At 45.5% G+C, this 15,103-nt stretch overlaps 1 protein-coding gene across 2 annotated transcripts in view; it reads left to right on the plus strand.

Annotated features, from left to right (window-relative positions):
• Positions 1-2,505: 2,505 nt before the first annotated feature.
• TMEM63C (transmembrane protein 63C) overlaps positions 2,506-15,103 on the plus strand; it is an 87,461-nt gene continuing 74,863 nt past the window's right edge. For both annotated transcript variants that reach the window (XM_063117894.1, XM_063117895.1), the window contains exon 1: positions 2,506-2,633. The gene's annotated coding sequence lies outside the window, so the exon portion shown is untranslated. The remainder of the gene's footprint in view (positions 2,634-15,103) is intronic.

Below are 15,103 nucleotides of genomic sequence, written 5' to 3' on the forward strand. Positions count from 1 at the left end.
AGCTGCAATGTTCGAATGGCTGATTTTAAAAAGTCAGAGACTTCAGATCTCTAGAGGATTTTTTAAAAGATCATGCAGTGACAAGAAAGTCCCGATGGGAAGCTGGACCAGTAACCCATTTCAGATGTCCCTTGTTGATGGGAAGAACTGATTTCCAAGCTTCAACAGCTACACAGCTGAAACACAGCAAGAAGATAACCATCTGCAGATTCCACTCCGTTCTAGCTGTAGTCCTAATTGCCAACATGTTCTTTCAGACCCCTGGTCATAATTTTGGCTGAACGTTAAACTATTCAAATTCATTCTTTGCCGACTGGAATCTGCCTTGTTCATTGCCCCAGGGCTGTACCCGCTAGCTGATCCTTGACTCTATTAAACACAAAGAGACAAAAGCATGATGAACACGTCCTCTAGACATTTCAGGAGCACAAATTGATATGAACACATATTCCTAGAGTACCAGTTGCAGAGTAGCATTATTTCTTTCTACCAACCAGCTGAGTGTGCCCATGTATGTGTTTTGTGTGTGAAGTTTTTAGAAATCCTGCCCACACAGAAGTGACTACTATTATTCTGTTCTCAGAGGCAGTAGCCTTTTTGCCAGGAGGGTTGTCTGCCTGCATCTCTTGGGAAGCGTTTAAATCTTTTTCTCACACAAATGAATACCCTTCAAATATTACAGAAGAGGCATTGTCAGCCCTCAGTGGTAACTTGAAGCTCGTACTTTCCACGTGACCCAGATCTCTTGAGTGAAGATGGAGAATTTTACATAACTAGTTGTTAAGTGAGGACACCATTTGGCCCAAGTCAATCATGTGCTTAACTCTCTTTGAAAAATCAATAGGACTTGAGAAGTGCTTAACCTTGGCTAGATCCTTAACCTTTGTGCTGAAACAGGCTCCTTTATGATCGAAGAACCAAGAAAGTCCCACCTCATGAGGTGATTGCACTGACAATAAGAAAGGTCAATATTTTGATGGAGCAGATTAGAACTGGAATCAAAGGCAGACATCAAACATGGAACCCAAGGGTGCCATTCTTACATAGCTGTTCTTCCCAGCCAAGCCGTTCTGTAACGATTGATTTGCATTTATGAATATTTCATGTGTGAAGTTGGGTCACGCATGTACAGGCTAAGTGGTCTGTGATATTTGATTGTTGTTGATTCTTGTTTTAACTGATATAGTTTGGGGAATTACTGGTACATTATTGATATAGTACTAGGCTTTGGCGATCAGTACTTGTGATTTGGGAAGAGTAAGATTTTGAAAGGTGGTTAAGAAATGGATTAAAATAACAATTTGGCACATGCCACTGCCTACTTGCTCACTGGCTCTCAGCTTCTCAATCAAGCAAGAGGTAGCTATGGTGAAAAAGAGGATGTGGAGCAGCTGCTGCTGACAAGGGCAGTGACAAGATAGACTCACTGAGGGAGGGGGCCCATGCCTTGCCCCTAAGGGCTCTCAAAAACCAGATTCTGAAGCAGGAAAAACTGCCCCTGTTGAGATGCCTGTCTCACGAACCTCACCATAAAAATCTAGAACGGCGATATTAATTTAGAGGGCTCTGTTGCCATTACACAGAGTTAATCGCGGCGGTGACAGGCTCGAACCCCTGCCAGCTACATGCTAGCAGTGGGGATCCTCCACTTTCCCCAGCCCCCAGCATCATTCAGTTTGGCTAGGTAATTTGCAGACGGTCCCTTCCCTGGACATGCTACAGAGCAGAGAGCGTTCAGCGGCGCGTGTTTTCTGCTGCAGTGTGACAGAAGGGAGGGGCGGAGGGGGCGGAGCGGGAAGGCCCCGCATTACCGGCCCAGTGCAGCTCATGCTCTTTTGGAACTTCTGCCTCTCCCTTCGCGCCCTACTCAGGTGGCTGAGACTCCCCAGGAAAGGGGCAGACAGGCCGGCGCGCATCCCCACGACGCGGGCTGCCTTCTTCGCGGGCCTGGCACACCAAGCGAGCCCGGGAGGGAGGTGGGGCAGAAAGCGGGTTCCTCTCCTCCAGCCTTCCCCACACTGGTGCCCTACAGACGGGTTTGGACTACAACTCCCGTCATCCCCGATTGCTGGCCATGCAGGCTGGAGCCGTAGTCCAAAGCCAATCGGAGGACTCCCAAGTTGGCGAAGGCTGGTGGCTCCGATTTCGGTGGGGCTGTGGGTTCATTCTGGGTTTCAGTCAGAACTAGTTAGAACTCTAAAAAAGCTATCGAATGTGCCGAACCGAATTTGGAGATAAGGTTCAGCAGCTTGGATAGCTTCTTTAGAGTTTTGGCTGTTTTGGACTGAAACCCAGAGAGGATTCATAGCCCCACCGAAATCGGAGGCACCAGCCTCCGCTGTCTTCCTGTTTCCCGACGGAGGCGCCCTTTGCACGGCTTCGGGAATTTGCAGACGCTCCCTTGGCTCGCAAGAAGTGGTTTGTTATGGTTCTTGCTGTGTGCTTTTTGCAGCCTTTTCCTGACGGGGCAGATCTCGGACAAGTGCAGCCGGCGGATCTGCACCCGTTTCGAGAGTCTTCGGCGCGCTGAGTTCGCAATTTGCAGACGGCCCCTCCTCGGACGACGGAGGCTGGCTTGCACGGCGCTGATGGAGCGAAAAGGCAAGATCTCCGCTACCCTCCGACTCGCGCAGGTAGGGAGCGAACCTTTCCAGCCCGTCCTCTGCCCACAGGGACAGGATACTTCGGCCTCTCTTCGCGCACGTGAAGATGGGGAGCCTCCCCCAGATTCCCGGGATTTGGAGGAGGGGAGAAAGCCGTGATGTAAATGCCGTTCTAGATCGCGAAGAAGGGAATGCCTTGGGATTCCCCCCTCAATTAGCCACGGAGATGTTTGTTCCCTTTTGCCCTGTGCATATTGTTGTCTCCCTTTGCTGTGGAAGATCCAACGGGAAAGGAAGGGCCGTGCGGGAGTGGGGAGGCCGCAACCATCGGGCGGGAGTCGGATTGGGTTTATTAGATCACACGAGGAGATCTCGCCTCTGCTAGCACGGCCTATAGTTAGGCCAGTGGGCACAGGAGGAGGAAGAGGAAGAAGAAGAAGGGGTCGTCGCGGAACTCTGCAAAACAGTAGCCTAAAATACAATTCAAAGAGTGGAGCTACTTCCTTAGCATGCCCTGCTTCCGGGCGGCATCTAGCTGTCCGCCTCAATTGGGAACAGGATGATGGACTCTTGGGCGGATCCCGCACAGCTCTTGCGTTCTTAAAATATAAGCAATTCCAAAAAGAAAGTGGAAAAAGGGATGATTAAAATTGTCGCAGAGCCCCGTTTCTCATTTATTGGAACTGTGAAGGTGTCCCTGTGGTTACTGTTGATAAAAAATAGTTTCTCTAAAATCACATTTTTCAAATGGTAGTAGGTTGGGTATCAGCTATCTATACTTATTTTTGTCAGCTATGTGTACGATTTGCAGCTGTACAATTTCAGTAAGAAATAGGCCTACATATAAACTTATCATGAAATGTAACTATTTATTTATTTATTTATTTAAAACATTTGTATCCCGCCCTGTATCACTAGGATCTCAGGGCGGCTTACAGATACCACATGTACTTATTTGGCTAGGATACTATATAGGTTGGGTGGGTAACTTGTGGTCTTCTAGATAGTTTGGCCTACAGCTCCCATTGGCCCTAGCCAGCATAGCCAGTGGTGAGGGATCATGGGAGTTGTAGGCCAAAACACCTAGAGGGCTACAAGTTGCCCACTACTAGATGTAACATCTTTATTATATGCTGACTGTTAAAATGCACAGACCTATGGAACAGTGACTCCAAATGTGAACTGAGATTTCCCAGTCAGCAGTGGAAACCTTTTGTGATGGTAGTTTTAGCTTTTTCTAAAATCATCATAGAGTTTGTCTGTCTGTTTTCTAATATCTCTGGTATTGTCAGTTACTCACACATGCACCACTTTAGGAGTTCAAGAACTGTGTGCCCCTGCTTAATACTGCTCTTTTATTCTGGGGCCACAGTGATCACTCCTGGCTCATGGACCTTCAAAGCTGCAAGGCGATGAGGGAGTGTCCTGAATACCTATCTCAAGCAGCTGTATTGATTACAGTTGAAGAGAAGGCTTGTTGTGACCTTATCATGCAACCTTACTTCTTCCTTGCTTTTGCACATTTATTGGGCTCAATTCATTGATAGAACCTCACTTATCCTATATCTCTGCCTTCTCCAATTTTGGTCGCTCCAGATGTGTTGGACTACAACTCCTGTCAGCCACAGCTTTCATGGACCATAATTTGGTGGCTTTTGGAGTTGTTGTCCAGAAGATCTAGTGGCTACCCAGTTGGGAAAAACTACTATGTCTATATAGTTCTGAGTGTTTGGGGAAGCAATGGGTTGGATTCTAGATTGAAGTTGCAGCTGACGCACAGTATATCCAGGTCAGAGCAGAGAAAGGCAATTCTGCTCTGGTTCCCTGTTTGCTGGGCGTGCTGCATTACTCCTTTTGTCTCATTCTGTGATTTGTTATCAATTCCTGCATATTCCTCTTGCCAAATCCTCGTTTCTTGGAACACACTCTGCTTATATTGGGAGTGTTTCATGTTAGTCATAAAAAAGACCAGCTCCCTCTTGTCATATCAGACCCTGGGCTGTGATAGATCACAGGCGCCAGCCAAAAGCAGCTTTCAGCCCCACAACCTCCTATGCTTTAGTATTAGGTTTGGAGAAACCCAGATTCATCCAACTAGCTGGAAGTTTTCCCAGCCCCAGCCCCTAAAATATAAAGATTGCTGAGATACTATAGTTGAAATACCTGTAGCACTTAAGGAAAAGTGTGATATAAATATGAAATGTGAAGAATCATAAGGCAGAGAGTATTGACAGCCATCCCCAAACTGGTGCACTCCAGATACAGGCTGGTAAGATGGGAGTTGTAGTTCATCACATCTGGGCACCAGGATGGGGAAGGCTGATGTATAATATAAGGCCATTCGTTAGAAACTGTTGGAGGAGACACAGGCTTGTGTGGCCAAGATTTAGCACATGAAAGTGTCTGTGCATGGAATTAACTGGGTTGCACTCCCCCTGTCCTTCTCGCAGATCAGAACATCTGACTGGGTGACCATGGCAGTTTCCATCTCGAAACCATGCTGGAAACTAGATTGATAAGAACTGAGATTTTCTGTATCATTCAAGAATGCCTGGGCTTGATCCAATACTGTAGGTTTATCTACCTTATCCCCAAAGGGTAAATTTACGGGATCACGTGGGTCTAAAGTTGGTTTCTTTAATGCTGCCTTCATCTCATCCTGCAAAGGGCAGGGAAATCCCCACCTTAAAATAAAGCATTTTTAATCACACAGCTGTAATCCAACCCACCCCTGCTCCTAAACTAGCTTTAACCAGTTACCTAGGGAGGTTGTGGGCTCTCCCACACTAGAGACATTGAAGCGGCAGCTGGACAACCATCTGTCAAGTATGCTGTAGGGTGGATTCCTGCACTGAGCAGGGGGTTGGACTCGATGTCCTTTTAAGCCCCTTCCAACTCTACTATTCTATGATTCTAATCAGCCAGGGAAGTGGCCATTAGTTATGGGAGAAGTGACAGGAGAGCCTCAGATGCCTGGGAATCCATGTCTTACAGGGTAGGAAGGGTTATATTGGTGCAATGATACCATGGCAACGGTGCGCCAATATGACCCTTCCTACCCTGCAAGACATGGGTTCCCAGGCATCTGCAGTTCTCCTATCACTTCTTCCATTGCAAGATACCATGGCAACCCAGCCTCATTGATGGGCAATATACACTGTTTTTCTGGCCTGATGGAAGACAGATGGGGGTGTGGGGAATGCTGGAAGATCTCATAGAAAGAGTGTGTTGTAATTGCTTGCCTCTTTGCCTTCTTTGCTAATACATTTCTCAGGATAATGGCAGCAGGTTAGCTTGCATCTTATTTTTAAAAATGCCTTTATTTTTAATAGTTTTGCTAGGTTCTCTCCCCACCCCCATCCCTGCCATATTCATAGCATTTCACAAACTTCTGCTGAGTAATCACCAAGTGAGTAACGGGTACACGGATACCCCAAGCTGTTATGATGTCTATCAGTTACTGTGGGTCAAGAAACTTCAGCTATGCAACCTGCAGGTGCAAAGGGCGGTTTGCAGACCAGTGTCTACTTTTGGGAGCCTGGTTCAAGACTCCTTGCCTATGTTTTACGTACTTCTGCCCCCACCCTCCTCCAGCTGCAATAGAAAAGAACATGCTTGTGTGGGCTATTGAACTCACCCAACCGCCTGCCAGTTGCATTTCTATTCCCACTTTGAACCGACAAGCCCAAGCTCAGGTTTTGATCCCTTCACATTGCAGGATAATCAGTGCATGGTGAGGTGCTGTGTGTCTACGGAAAGGATCCAATGGCATGATGGTGCTTGTGCTGTTGACATTGAGCTAGTGTTGGTTTACACTAGCACAACATCAACCCCTTCTAGAGCTGTGACACCATTGGATACTTCCCTGTGTGTCTACCTGTTTCCTTACCCAAGCAGGACTAGTACACCACTAGGGCTTAGTTACTCCAGTTTTACCACTAATTCTGACACACATAAATCACGCTATAAATTGGGTGTTCACTGTGTTGTCTGCACACAGTCAGTCCCTTGGGCATGAGGTAGACTGATGTGATCAGTGCCCAGCAAGGATCTGAAGAGTGTTTCCTGGAGGAGAACTTCCTGGTTCCCATGCAGGATTATGGGAACTACCCTCCTTTGCATGGCAGCCTGTTGATTGAGAGGGAGGGACCATAGCTCAGTGGCAGAACACCTGCTTTGCATACAGATGGTCACAGATGCAAAGCCTGTTATCACAAGGTAAAAGAATCAATTAGCAGGTGTAGGGAAAGACCTGGAAGGCTACTGCCAGTTGAGAGTAGACAAGCCTGGGCTGACTCAGCATAAGGTAGCTTCTTGTGTTCCTATGACTGAGCAGTCTGGCGTGCCATCAATTAAGCCATATATACTAATATCTGGAAGTGGGTTTGTTTTTAATTATATATGTCACTTTTGTTACTAGTTTGTTCTTAAATTTGTTTAAAATTAATTTGTTTTTATGAACTTGATACATTTATTTATTTCATTTGTGATATTTATATACTGCTAAATATAATAAAATCCCCAAGAGGTTCACATGTAACTCTTAAAATCACACTTAAAATACAATATTAAAAGCACAGTACTAAAAACAATTCCTAGTATAAGGAGCAGTAAGATGGACCAGCATGATTAATTACAGCCCAGGAAAGCCTGGGTAAACAAGGGTGTTTTCAGGAGGTGTTTAAAAGATGCCACATTTTCTTCCTCCTGAACTGCATGAGGGTAGATTTTCCAAAGTATGGGGTATATTTTATATTGCAAGATAACTAAGAAATGCATGAAATACACAAATAAATACTTTGGAGCACCCTGTGTATAATTCCTCCACCCAACTCTTCACCTGTAACAGAGCTGGGTCTTCAACTCAAGTATTCTTGCGTTACTGTGTAGATTTACTGCTTTGCTACAGATAAATATCTCTTCCCTTGTTCTTTCACTTGGAGTGTGCTGAATTAGATTGACGGTCTGTGTGTAGACTAAAAACGTGGTGATGGATCCATATTTGCTTTCTTCTGAAGGTCTGTGAACAATGAGTTATATACTGTTCTAATAACTGTTCTCCTGAGCAAGGGGGAAAGGAAGCCAGGTTTGGACATGGTTGATTGGTAGTTGTGCTGTTGTTCACTGCTGTGAAATAAGCCTCTTTCGATATTGCTTGGACCGTAAGGTATTTAAATTTTGTGTTTTGGTTATGTGTATGCACACACGGTTTCACAAAAAAAATGCCTATCCTGATCTTTTAATCCTATTTTGATCTAGCTGTAGAAAGCAGAGGGAATGCCTGTCTTGGCAGGCTGATAACGTCAAACCATAATAACCAGCTTTTTGTATCCATGTTAAGAGCCAACAGTTGTCCTAGGCCTCTCTTGACTATGTGAACAAATAGATGCCAGGAACCGAAGGTTAATCTACATGAGGGGTGGGCAGATTTGGGGGTCAGGGGGCTGTGTTGCCCTCCCCAAATCCACCAGGGGGTGCACCCCTCACTGCCCAAATTGCTGCTGAAATGGTTATTGTGGCGGAACACACACACATGCGCCTGCAATTTTGCTTGAAAATCCTCATGTTCCTTGTTTGCAAGCAGAGTTGCACTCCCAGGAGGCTTCTGGGGCCCCAATATTTTGCAGCCCTCCACCGGGGGGGGGGGGTAAGTCCCTATAACTGCTTGAGAATGATGACATGAATCAGCAGGTAAAAAGCATTGTTTGAGCAATTAATAAGTACGATGTTTGCATTGTAGAAATGAGTCTGCAGGAAGGGCAAAATCCATTGGACACCCCCAAATCTGTCATGGTGCTCATCTTGTGGGAATTTCTGGAATTTCCCAGATTATTGTACTGTGAAAATAATGGGTACAGCTCTCCTTGAGTCTGTTGCTCAAGCATGCTTGATGGGAACAGAAAGTTGGATTGCAGCGTGCAGCCTTGCTGCCCCCTAGCAATGGATCACCTGCTGCCTGCAGAAAGGTTGTGTAATTGCCAGGGATCTCAAAGAGGCTGAAGGGCATGTGAAGAATCCACATTGGCTATAGATGTGTAACTGTCAGGCCACTGTGACTGAGAGAAGCTGTGCATTCATAGCTCAGTGGGCTAACTCCTGCTTGTCAATATCCAAAATCGTAACGCACTGCCTGTCCCAGGGAAAGGGAGTTTGCTTACCACTTAGAGGAAGTATGTAAACCTTGCTGTGCCGCTTGGCAGGAAAAGCAGTCCGGGATTTATGGATTTACACAGCTGTCACAGGAGCAGGGCAATCTTATGCTGTCGAGCATTTAATGGAGTGATAACGACTGCCTGTATCCTCTGTGCTTACTCTTGTTGAGGGGCCTGGCAAAGGCTGGAACAGAGAGTTCTATCTAGAGTTGCACGTCTGCAGCTCTCTGTGGGTCTGCCTGTTTTATTTCCCCCTCCCCCTTTTGCTCCCCCCTCCTCCTCCGGAGACTACGTGAGATGGAACCAACCAACCAAATGGGGACAGGGACCCAGCTGGGTTGCCTCTTGTCAGTCTCGCAAAGAGGAAAGTCGCCAGATGCCCACTCAGAAGGCAGCTCGCTCCGGATCTGGGCACAATAAACCAATGGCACCTGGAAGCACTACAGAGTCTCTTCAGGGGAAAAGGCGAGGCTGCTGGAGAATAGGATGCAGCTTCCCTGGCTGAGGAGAAAGTTGCTTTAATGACCTTCTGGCAGCTGGCTGCTTTGTTTTTATATTGAAAGGCAACTGCACGAGTAGGCACTGAACCTTTAGCTTTTCTCTCTGCCGCGTTAGATACCCCATATCTGTGAGAGAATCAATGGCCGTAGTAAACATGCTTCCTGCATGGTTTAGCAACTGTGCAGGAAAAGGTTCCCAGAAAAAAAGGCCTCAAAAGGCTTCATGCCACAGTCCCTGGGCCCGGCCATGTTTGGAATAAGATGGCATTATCAGTGCTAGCTTCACTTATCACTCCACCTGCTGTTTGGATTGTGGAGATCAGCACAGGGTTGGCACACTGGCACAGTCCCCGTGAGATTTTCCTGGAAAATGTGTGAGCAACTAGTTCACCCTTCTCTAACCCAGTGCCCTCCATATTTGTTGGGCTACAACTCCCAGAATCGCCAGCCAGTGGCTGTCGAACACATCAGGAGGGCGCCAGGTTGGGGAAGGCTGAACCAGATCAGCATCTCTGATAGCTAGAAATTCTTCCACCTGGAAGGGCTTGTCCAGGAGACGCCTCCCGAGGAGACTGAATGCACTCTTTCAATCAAGGCGGGCTTGATCACCCAAGCATATTGTGTTACATGTATGCACCCCACTCCCAAGTGGTGAGAAATTTCAAGGGCTCTTAACGCTTACTCAGGGTTTGGTTACCTTAGAAGGAGGTGACTGGAGACTCATAGTGTTTCTGTGGTATAAGGTCTATTTACACATATATACAGGCTGAGCGGAAGATGAAGGGTCACAGCGTTAGCATTATTGTTATTTTTATTTATTTATAAAGCACCATCAATGTACATGGTGCTGTACACAGTAAAAGAATAAAACAGCAACACCCTGCCACATAGGCTTACATTCTAATAAAATCATAATAAAACAGTAAGAGAGGGAAGAGAAGGCACCAAACAGGCACAGGGGACAATAAAACAAACAGTGTAAAAGTAAGAACAGAGTCAAGTTCTAAAAGCTGTAGAAAAAAGAAAAGTTTTCAATTGAGCTTTAAAAACAGTAATTGAACTCGTATTCCGCAAATGCATCCCAACAGATTCCTGTTCCCCATTCTCCATCGCCAGTCTCTGCTTTGTACAGGCTTTGGTGCAGCTGGTCTCTTTCCAGTCTATCTCCCTATCTTCACACTACTCTTAGGTTGGCAGCAGCTGTGGAAATTTGCAGTAGCTGGTGCTACATCACTTCCAGGTACTGCCAAAGCAATCTAGTCATTTCCATTAAAGGATTGAATAGTCACAAGCGGGGAAGTGTCTCTTTCCTGCATCTTGCATTTATGTTTGTGAGAGCTGCTGAGCGCTGTTGGCTCCTTGGGTTAGAGCTACAAAATGATAGCCCTAAATGAAGTGGGTTGCAGTTTGTCAGTGATGTGCACGTTAGTGTACATAAAGTAAAAACTATCAACCCAACCCATTGTCCAAATGCTGCAGAGACCCTACAGGTTTGCAGTGGTTGATGGAAGATTGGCCGAGGGAGATGGGTGAATTTCATAGAATCATAGAATAGTAGAGTTGGAAGGGGCCTATAAGGCCATTGAGTCCAACCCCCTGCTCAATGCAGGAATCCACCCTAAAGCATCCCTGACAGATGGTTGTCCAGCTGCCTCTTGAAGGCCTCTAGTGTGGGAGAGCCCACAACCTCCCTAGGTAACTGGTTCCATTGTCGTACTGCTCTAACAGGAAGTTTTTCCTGATGTACAGCCGGAATCTGACTTCCTGTAACTTGAGCCCGTTATTCCTTGTCCTGCACTCTGGGATGATCGAGAATAGATCCTGGCCTTAAGTCATTTCTAAGTCATTCGCTGGCTTCAGCCTACCAAATAACCCACAGCAACCAGCCACAAGCTGTTGCAGCATAGATACCCCTGTGAAATCAGTAGGCAGGTTAGTTCCTAGCCAATAGCAAAAAGCATGTGGTGCAAACCACATTCACAGGTACCCTCTCACACTTGATTAGCAACTAGTCTCTCTTGAAGAGCCACATTAAGGAAGGAAATGAGGGTAGTGTTTCACAGGGCTGACTTTACCATTTGGCAGAGTGGGGGTGACAACAGCCCTCTGGGTGTTCCTCATGAGGCCCCTCAGTTCTTAATATTCTATAGCACCCCATGGCAAAACTTGCTTATTGCTGGCCTTGATGTCTGCTTACTGCCCACTAAGCTAACTTGCTTTCTTTGGATGCAGTGGAGGACACTGTCCCATTTACATGGATCAGGACTCTGAACCCTCATCTTTAGCTCCCCTGTGCCCAGAGAAGGATGCATTTCCATCCTCAGAGGACTTGAACCATAAGGACACCCGCATGCCACTGCCTATCCCACATCGTTGCAGCCTGAGATTGCTAAAACAAGCCAAGCCCCTTTAAGAGGCCAAGTTTCAGTTAGTATGGAGGTGAAACCAATCAGCCTAAATCCAACTACATTCTTATTTAAGCCTCTGGTTCTTGTTGGAGCAACATACACACAACCCTATGTGGCTTATACGTCCTAGCACTGTTCAGAGTTTTCTTTGGTACTGATTTCTTCCCATCTCGCTTCCCTGAGGAACCTGACTTAACCTGATCCCTGCTAAAGCTCAGACCATAGCAGAATCCTGCAATCCAGGCTGCATCACAGAACATCATCTGAACCCACAGCCTGAAGTGGTACACCCATCACCACTGTTAAAGTAAGATTTAGGTGCCAGTCTGGTTAGTTTCTGTACATGGAATTGTGGTGGAGGAGGGTGGGGAAATCATCTTGTCCTTTGACTCAGACAGCAAAATGTCTTTGGAGACTTAGGTGCTGGATCATTGCTACTACCCTCCACAATTTCATTAGGGTGAGAGATGCTGAAGTGCTTTGGGAATAATGCCAACTTCCCTGGAATTGAGCCATATATTACATTGCAAAGTCCACTCTTATGAGTTGGCAAAAAGGAGCCCGGACTAGCGCAGAGGCTCTGTCTCATGGTTTGGCTGAGGTTTTTGTTTCCACAACCGCATTCAGGGAACATGGGCTGGAGCCAGAGGAAGGGAAGGGGCATACTGGGGAGCTCTGGTTGCAGGCCAGATTTACATTGTAGGGTTCTCTGTTCACATAGCTCAGGAGTGGGACTGGCTGCCCCGCTATGGTTGGGTTCACTCAATGGTTGAATATAGTTTATGTGAGTAATCGTGTTGTCTGAATGCAGTGCTTTTTCTACAAGGTGGCTTGTTTTACCAAGCAGTGTGGCTTATTTTTCGCAAATAGCCTACCCAGAGAACCTGTGGTTGTTTGTTGTGGTCAACAAGCCACATTGCATGGGTAGCCCATTTTGCAGAAAATGCACTGCGTTCAGACAACACAATAACGCATGGTTCAACAACAGCCCACACTCAATCACTGAGTGTAGGTTAGCGTGTTGTGTGAACCCAGCAGATATGTTCACTATAAAAGCCGTATCATGTGAACAGGGTTAGAGTGTGCACATAGGCCAGGAAAAAGGGTACTACAGGACTTTAGTGCTTGCCTTTGGCTGGATGGTACCCATTTTAAAAAAAACACCTTGGGATTTGATGAAACCTCATTTAAAAAATAGAATAACGCAGCAGCAATTAGGCTGGATTGTTCACTGCGATTTAAAAAAAAAAATTGAAGAAGCAGCTGAAATGCTGAGTTTCTAATGGGCAGAATTCATGAAAAGTTTTTGGAGTAGTAGTTGTTTAGAATTTAGAGACTTCAAAATGATGCAGTCGGGAGGGATTATTATCATGTGACGGAAGCCAATAAGTGCTCATTCCCTCCTACAACTTTATTATTTATTTAAAATATTTATATCCCTCTCAATGCTTGTTCCCAAGATGGCTTACCATAATTTTTTTATATCCATACGAGAAATGAAACAAATAAAATTAAACCCACAATTCAAATAGAAGAGCAGTGAAAACAATAAAAACAGGAGAAGGAGCAGCAAAACACTGTAAGTACAAAGCAACTCCAGCAGCCTGCCTTGAAGGTTAAAATGTGTCAGACCCAGTCAAAAGCTCCTAGACTCCATTATGAGCTGGATTATATTTAGGGTAACCATATGAAAAGGAGGACAGGGCTCCTGTATCTTTAACAGTTGTATAGACAAGGGAATTTCAGCAAGTGTCATTTGTATTTATGGAGAACCTGGTGAAATTCCCTCACCACAACAGTTAAAGGTGCAAGAGCTATACCAGAATGACCAGATTAGAAAGAGGGCAGGGCACCTGCAGCTTTAACTGTTGTGATGAAGAGGAAATTCCACCAGGTTCTCCATATATATAAATGACACCTGCTGAAATTCCCTTTTCAATACAACTGTTAAAGATACAGGGGCCCTGTCCTCCTTTTCATATGGTCACCCGTGTGTGTGTGTGTATGTATATGTGTATATATATATATGTGTATGTGTATATATATATATATATATATATATTTCAGCTGCGCTAAAGACCAGCAAAGAAGGAACTAAGCAAATGTACATGGGGGGATGGCATTCCCGTTCAAAGAGCCATGGCAGAGGAACCCTCTCTTGCTGCTGTGCAACTCAGATGGAGGCCTTCTAAGCTGAGGCACTGAAGAAGATCTAAAAATCATGCTACCTAACCCTATAAATGCTGTATATAATAAAATAAATAATAAATAGCTAGTTTGAGCTTTAATGTATTGACCCTCATCCAGCCCACTACTGATTCCAGGTGTTTAAAATATCTACAGCAGCCTTCCCTGACATGGTGTCCTCCAGATTTTTGGACTAAATTTCCCATCAGCCTCAATGGTCATAGATGATGGGAGTTGTAGTCCAAAACATCTGGAGAGCACCAGGTTGGGCAAGGTTGATCTACAGCTTCACTTGGAGAAGATGGCAAGAAGAATGAGAGAATGGGTTGGGTTTCCTATGCTGTACTCCAGACAGCCCTCACAATTATAACAGAACAACTAATGCAGAAATGTGCATTTACCCACAAATGGCTGGGGAAATACAAGTTCCCTGCCTCCAAGCACCAACTGGGGTGAAGATATGCAGCTCCTCCCACAGCAGATGATGTTGTCTGGATTCTGCACAGTTGATGTATTATTTTCACAGTGCTAGAAAACGCTCATCCGGAAAGGTCAAGAGATGGTCTCCTGCAAGATTCCTGCCTTGAAAGGAACTCTGGCTAAGGCAGTTGAAGAATCTCCATCTGCTGAGCATCATACATTAATAAACATTGCTAAGGCTATTCTCAGAGTAAAAACCTCAAACCTGACTGTTGCTCTCAACTCTTGCTGATACTGCTGGGAAATTGTTGATGACTAATAAACCTGAGCACTATCTATTCCCCTTGGAGGAGAAACAACAGAGCTGCAAAGCACACCAGTAAAAGACTGATATTGGGGGCTGTGGGGAACACGAGAATGCCAGTGGAGGAATGCATGTGAAAAATATTAATATGACACAGACTTCTGCTGGATTTTGCATGAAAAATCTCAAGCAGAGTATCCAATCTGTGAATATTTACTGCAAAAATCAACAGTCCGTTCCCACCCACCCGCCAAATTCTGGCCTATCTTCCCACCAATTTTTTTTGTGGGGCAAAATGTTGCATTGGAATTGGCCCTAGATGATCAGAAGCAATTGATGAGTTTTGGGGCCAGGGCCACCTTGGTAGTGCTGGTATCTCTACCGTGGAACTCTATTCCTTAGGGGGCACATCTTATTCCATCCCTCTCCTCCCATAGATTGTGAAAGCTATCCTCTTCTGTAGGGCTTTCTTTTTATTTTAATGAGGACTAAGGCTGCAATGCTAGATCTATGCACTACTGAGAACAGT

Source organism: Elgaria multicarinata, chromosome 2, assembly GCF_023053635.1.
Source record: "Elgaria multicarinata webbii isolate HBS135686 ecotype San Diego chromosome 2, rElgMul1.1.pri, whole genome shotgun sequence".
Lineage (NCBI taxonomy): Eukaryota > Metazoa > Chordata > Lepidosauria > Squamata > Anguidae > Elgaria > Elgaria multicarinata.